Source organism: Nicotiana attenuata, unplaced genomic scaffold (assembly GCF_001879085.1).
Source record: "Nicotiana attenuata strain UT unplaced genomic scaffold, NIATTr2, whole genome shotgun sequence".
In the NCBI taxonomy this organism is placed as follows: Eukaryota; Viridiplantae; Streptophyta; class Magnoliopsida; order Solanales; family Solanaceae; genus Nicotiana; species Nicotiana attenuata.
The window spans coordinates 373,527-380,855 of record NW_017670407.1 but is presented as its reverse complement, the minus strand read 5'-3'; positions in this window follow the sequence as shown (position 1 = coordinate 380,855).

Below are 7,329 nucleotides of genomic sequence, written 5' to 3'. Positions count from 1 at the left end.
CAGGATACTTTCGATCTTGTTGTCCCACCACTTGTCTTTGTCTACAGCGTTGACCCTTTCGATGTGGTGGTATGTCTCTCCGCCTATTCTCCTTCTACCCCCGATCATTGGGATAGTCTGGCGACTATATATGGGGTTACTACCATCGCCATGAATGATCACCTCTTGGTGGTTCTATTCAAACTTTATCGCCTGATGCAGGGTTGATGCTACGTGTCCGGCAGCGTGGATCTAGGAGCGTCACAACAGCAAGTTGTAGGATGCCGGGACGTCTATCACTTGGAAGTCGACTTCGAACCATGTTGGCCCCATTTGCAAGCACAGGCTGATTTCTCCAATAGTAGATCTCTGGGATCCATCGAAGGCTTTGACATTGATATCCCCATCTTTTGATCTCATGTAGGCTTTTTCCCAAGGTTCTGAGAGTTATCAGCGGACGGATGTTGAGGCTTGATCCTCCATCAATCAGGACTCTAGTGATGAAATAATCTTCACATTGCACGATGATGTGCAGTGCTTTGTTTTGGCTCAAACCTTCTGGCGGCAACTCGTCTTCGTGGAAGGTTATTTTATGGCTCTCCAACACTTGCCCCACCATATTCGCCATTTCACCCCCGGTTATATTGCTGGGCACATAGGCTTCGCTTAGTATCTTCATTAAGGCATTCTTGTGAGCGTCTGAACTCTGCAGAAGAGCCAGGATAGATATCTGTGCTGGTGTTTTGTTCAGCTGTTTAGCGACTGAGTACTCCTTAGCCTGTATTTTTCCTCCGAAGATCGTCGGGTCCTGTCTCAATGGGACGTCCCGGGGCTTGCTTACCGGATTCGGCTAGGTGTTCTGGGGTGTAAGACCCTCCCTGTTCTAGTCATTCCTTGTGCGGCAATCGTTTCTCTTGTCTTTGTTTTTCCTTTCCTCCTAGCTTCGGCAGTGTAATCCCATGGTATGGCATTTGAGTGGAATGGTATTATGTCAGTCATTCCCACCGGAATAGGCACCCTTGGTGGTAACACAGCAACTTCAAAGGGTGTAGGTGCCTTTGGAACTCCAAATTCAACCTCGATTGGTCCGGGCGCCTTTGCAGAGGGAGGCACTTCAAATTCAAGAGGAATAGACATATTTACTTCGTCGTCCATGGATGGCTGATTCTGCACAACAATTGGGTTAAGGGTAACCGCTGGTTTCTTTGGTTCATCCCCTTCCGCAATCAAACCGACCCTTTAGGGTCCCAATCATCCTCGATCTCGATCACATGAATGTCTCCAACTTTGTGGTCAGGCAGGGGGTTATTACGAACATTAGGAGCAGGCTCCTTTGCTACAATGACCTTATTGTCGATCAGGGTCTGAATCTTGTCTTTCAACGAACGACACTCGTCAAGGGTGTGTCCCTTCATGCCGGAGTGATACACACAGGTCTTGTTGGGGTTGACCCACAGGGAGGGATTTTCTGGAGCTTTGGCTAGGATAGGAGTGACGTAACCAGCAGTTTTAAGTCTTTCATATAGTTGGTCAATCGGTTTAGCGATGGCTGTGTATTGTCTGGGAGGTTTGCGATCAAAATTTGGTCTGGGTCTAGGAAAATTTTGACGCGTTGGTGGTGATTGGTAGTGAGAGGGTTGAGCGTTATAAGCTTGGTAAACAGGTGCTGGTTGAGAGTATCTGGGTGAGGTGGGTTGATATGTGAGAGGTGGAGAGGATTGGTAAACGGGAGGTGGATAGGAGGGTACGGGTGCTTAGTAATTCGGGATGGGCTGATATGTAAGTGGAGGTGATGGGTAAGTGTGGTATTTTGGTGGTGATTTGGCTCCCTGTGCGACCATCACGGCACTTACATCTTTCTTCTTGGACGCGCCACCAGTTTGTAAAGCCTTATTGGTGGCTTGCAATGCTTCAAGATTTGTAACCATACCATTCTTGATGCCCTCTTCGATTCTTTCTCCGAGTTTGATGATATGAGAGAACTTTTGACCCTCAATCAACATCAAACTCTCGTAATATTGGGGATCCTGAGCCCGGACGAAGAATCTATTCATTTGCTCTTCTTCTAGGGCCCGCCTGACCTTTGCAGCGTCTGACCTCCAACGAGTAGCATACTCGCAGAATGTTTCGGTGGGTTTATTCTTCAAATTCTATATGTAGAATACATCTGGTGCGTTCTCTGTATTAAACCGGAATCTATCCATGAAGTCCGATGCCATACCTACCCAACTCGTCCATTTCTTGGGGTCTTGACTGATGTACCAGGATAGTGCATCTCCCTTTAAGCTCCTCATGAAGAGCTTCATACGGATCTTCTCATCTCTTCCGAGCCCCACAAGCTTATCGCAATAGGTCCTCAGGTAGACTCTGGGATCTCCTGTTCCATCAAACATTTCGAACTTGGGAGGTTTGTACCCCTCCGGGAGTTCAACATCTGGTTGAATGCACAAGTCCTCGTAATTCAATCTTTCAATGCCTTTGTTACCTTCTACGCCCTGAATTCGACTGGTTAATTTCTTGAGCTCTGCCACTAAGTTCCTGATGACGGAGTCCTTGTCATCAGACTCATGTGCATTTGAGATGGGTTGGGCGTAGTGGGGTACAGTATCCACGTAAATAGGAGTGTTGTGGAGATGGTCATTTGTGGTGTTCATTGGATAGGGAATGAGTAGTGGGGTGTTATTTGGAGCGTGGCATGTGTTACAGGTATGAGTGGGTTGTATCTGTGGTTGCGGGGTGTTTTGTGGAGGTGCGGGATTTTGGGTGTTGACATCAGGAGCGGTGAGGGAAAATGACAGGTTTGCCAAATTCCGAACCTGATCCAGTTCTTCTCGAAATTTCAGGCGCTTGTATCTCCCATTTTGCCTTTGTTTTTGTTCCGGACAAGACTAGGAGGAGGAGGAGGTGGAGGGCCCTTGGATCTTGTGGAGTATGCTGATGGTGCCAGAATGCACGAACTAACCTTTGGGGAGGGGAATAAAAATAAAAGAAAAAAACAAAAGGTAACAAGTTAGTGCGGGTCCTGAGGAAAAAGTATTGCAGTATTTAAACACATTGGGTGAGAATATAAATTGCGCCCTAATTTTGGTGCCTCGTTGTGCCCGAGGTAGGCTAGCGACAAATAGTTTTGGAGAACTTATAATGCTAAATGCCTCATTTTATTGATAAAAATAAGATAAATCCAAAACGACTCTAAATAATAGAAAGTAAATGTCACTAGTGACCATTGGCCTTATTACATCATTAAAGCAAAGTAAAGTACTCCTAACTACTTGGTCCCTGGAGGACCTTCCCCAGATTTGGCAGTCTTGTCTCCCTCGAACAGCTCGACCAACTCGCGTAGTCCTAGCAGTAAGTAATTTTCTGCAAAACAAAGTGTTAGGCCCTTACCCCCACCAGACTCGACTATTTAAATCAATAATTAGCATAGCAAAGCACTTAAGTTCTCCAAATAAATGCACAGAACATGGAGGTGTCCTTTTGGGTTTCAAGGAAACCCGGTGGACTTTGGACAAGGCTATCTTAATGAGTCATTATGTGGACAACATAATTGACTCGGCTAGGTTTGACCATGATGCATGTACAGTTTAACGGAGTGAGGTTTCTATCTTGAAGTGCTAGACTGGTACCCTTGAGCGGACAACTCAAGAGGGAAAGGCACGAAACCGTCGACTACACCGTTGATCGACTGGTTTTACCGCAAATATGCCTTTGCAAAATTTAGGGGGTGGTAGTATTGGAAGTGCGCAACTACTCATTATAAGCGTTGCTATAGTATTTGTTTGGCACGAGTAGAATATGATGTTGAGGATGCAGTTTACAAGGATGAAACAAATTGATATGTATTTTCACGTTCATACAATAAAGTTTACACTGATTGCTCAGAAATTACAACGGTATTGATGGAAAAGCAATAAATGAAAGTAACTAAAGAAAAAGAAACAAAAGAAACAAGTTAGTTTCAAATAAAGACACTAAACAAAGGCAATAAAAGAAAGCAATAAAGTCACATATAGCATGCAATGGTAAAAGCCTAAAGATCCCCAGCAGAGTAGCCATGCTGTCGACGCCCCCTTTTTCCTCGCGGAATCGGGTTCACGACATTTGGGAAGACAACTCTTTTCCCACTTTGGGAATTGGGGTTTTTTGAGAGTTTGGAGAGTCGCCACCTAATGATTATAGTGCATTAGGACACTTTTAGAAGAATTAAAGATGCAGACCAGAGTTTTGGGTAAGGGCTTGAAATTATCTCGAGGGGAAGGTGTTAGGCACCCCTCAAGATCCACTAGTGTGGTTCCCGGCCATGCTACCATTGTGACTTTAGATGTAAAAAATAAACAAGTACAAGAAGCACAAAAGGTTTAAAGAAGTGCTGAATTTTAAAGGAGTAATTTTGTAAAAAAACGTGCAAGTGGAGAAAAAGGTCAAGTACTTAGTGCAAATAATCCGAAAAGATCATGCGAGAAGCAGGAATTGAAAATGCAATAGCTTTAAAGATTCAGAAAATTTTATTAAACTAATAAAGAAGGAGAAAGGGGTCCTAGGTTTATACATTACATGGATCATTCGCACAACACTGGTACTCAATTGTACGCGGAGTGTTAACGTGTAATCATCATCTCCATGTCTACCCTTCCCACCCTGTTAAGGTATTAAAGCGCGGAACGGTATTGTTTACTTATCGCATGCTACTACCCGTCCCAATCCTATTAGTCCCGGGGTATTAGGACTTCTAATCCTAAAGGGGAAGAAAGGGATGGGGGCCTTTGTGGAGTTTAAAGGATAAAATTGTAGCTCGACATTCAAAACAAGTATCAAGTAAAAGGGGAGGACAAGCAAGCATACAAGGCTCAAATTAACCCCAGAAGTCAAACAATCATTTAGTTTAGCATGCCTTGACAAATACTGATTTGGTCTTAGATTAAATTAAGCAGCGAACGGACTAGTTCAACACATGTATTTAAATAGAGAGTCTGCATTAGGCAACTCGGATACAGTTGTCAGGGACTGACCCAATTCATTAATTAGCCAACCCTTGTTTATGAGTTGAAACAAAAAAAACCTAGGCGTAGGATCTATTAATTTCAGGAAAAAGATGCAAAGAGGTACCAGTAGTTTCAGAAAAGATGCAAGTTGATTTTAGAAAAAAGAGTTATCAGTTTAAACAAAGAGAAAATATGCAAACCAATTTTTAGAAAAGAGTTACCAGTTATTTTAGAAAAGATGTAGACTGATTAAAAGGTTTACGAGTTTCGGGGGAGTGCAGATTGGCTATAGGAACAAGGTTTACCAATTTTAGCGGGCTTCAGATGTAGAAAATTACCAGTTTTAATAAAGACACTAGTTCCAGCAATCGATACTGTTTAAAAACGAATGATGTTATTAAAGACGAGGTTTCCTATAGGCATGCTTTCTATATGTTTACTGATTTTAACACCCTTTCCTGATATCAATAAGAGTCTTATACACATGATGTCTATATGCAACTTTGTTATTAAGCCTATAAACGGTTTGCCTAATGACATTTATATATGCAGAAATGCAAGAGCCTATAGACATGATCTCTATATGTGTCATTACAGAACATGAATGTTAAATCCTATAGACATGATTTCTAAGTGATTTTTGCGGTAAAGTTAAGCGTTAAATCCTATAGGCATGGTCTCTATGTGATTGAATCAGTATTAAAGACCCTATAGGTAGGATTTCTAGTTTGAATAAAATCCTAATTCATGATTTCTACCCCTTGGATACAAGAAAAGTAAAGACCCCTCCCACTCCCTTTTACTATACTCCCCGAGCTTCATACAAAATTATTACAACCCAATGAATCAAACTGGAAATTAAAGGATACATCAAAAGCTAACAGCTAGATTCGAGTAGCCTAATTCAACCTTAATGTCTAATAACATGCGATTGAGCCACTTCCGGGATCCAGATTTCCAAAGCCTTCTCTTTATCCAAGGTGCTTCAAAGTTCCAAGGAATCTCAGGGATTCCAGGCATTGCTTACACCCAGGATACTACCAGAATTAGAATAGTGCAGTGTGGAAGAGCCGGCTCTCATGCATCCAAGTTCAGAGGGAGCTCGGGGGTCCCAAAGCATGGCTTGCAAGAGAGGGGCAGAACTTATAGCTAAGAGTAAGTGCAAAGTGAAAGGGAATTGGGGGCCATGACAGGTGGTGGTCATACCTAGCTACAAAGTAGGCTGGCACGCCCCTGACCACCTACCTGGTCAAACACATTAAGAGCAGACCCTTGAAGGTCAGACCAGAGTCTGGACAGTGATTAGGACACTGCGAGACCCAAGTCTAAAGCTCAACAACACATAAAGGGGAAAAGGGAATGGGAACTGATTGAGTTTGGGATTCAAAGAATCCAATCCAGAATCATGGACAACAATATTAGAGTGTTGTCATGCCCCGAACCATAACTCACCTATAAAGGGGTATGAGGGTTTGGGATTCATAAAGTATCAAATTCATGACAAACAACTGACAGGATGCATACATAATTTAAATACTGAATTACAAAGGAAAGGGGGGGGGGGGGGTAACGAGTAGTTACAATATGCTAGAAACAAATTGTCAACTAAAAGAAATTGGAACAGAAAGTGGGCAGAANGCATACAAGGCTCAAATTAACCCCCGAGAAGTCAAACAATCATTTAGTTTAGCATGCCTTGACAAATACTGATTTGGTCTTAGATTAAGTTAAGCAGCGAGCAGACTGGTTCAACACATGTATTTAAACAGAGAGTCTGCATTAGGCAACTCGGATACAGTTGTCAGGGACTGACCCAATTCATTAATTAGCCAACCTTTGTTTATGAGTTAAAATAAAAACCTAGGCGTAGGATCTATTAAATTCAGGAAAAAGATGCAAAGAGTTACCAGTAGTTTCAGAAAAGATGCAAGTTGATTTTAGAAAAAAGTATTATCAGTTTAAACAAAGAGAAAAGATGCAAACCGATTTTAGAAAAGAGTTACCGGTTGTTTCAGAAAAGATGCAAGTTGATTTTAGAAAAAAGAATTATCAGTTTAAACAAAGAGAAAAGATGCAAACCGATTTTAGAAAAGAGTTACCAGTTGTTTCAGAAAAGATGTAGACTGATTAAAAGGTTTACGAGTTTCGGGGGAGTGCAGATTGGTTATAGGAAAAAGGTTTACCAATTTTAGCGGGTTTCAGAAGTAGAAATTACCAGTTTAGTAAAGACACTAGTTCCAGCGATCGATACTGCTTAAGAACGAATGATGCTATTAAAGACGAGGTTTCCTATAGGCATGCTTTCTATACGTTTACCGATTTTAACACCTTTCATGACATTAATAGGAGTCTTATACACATGATG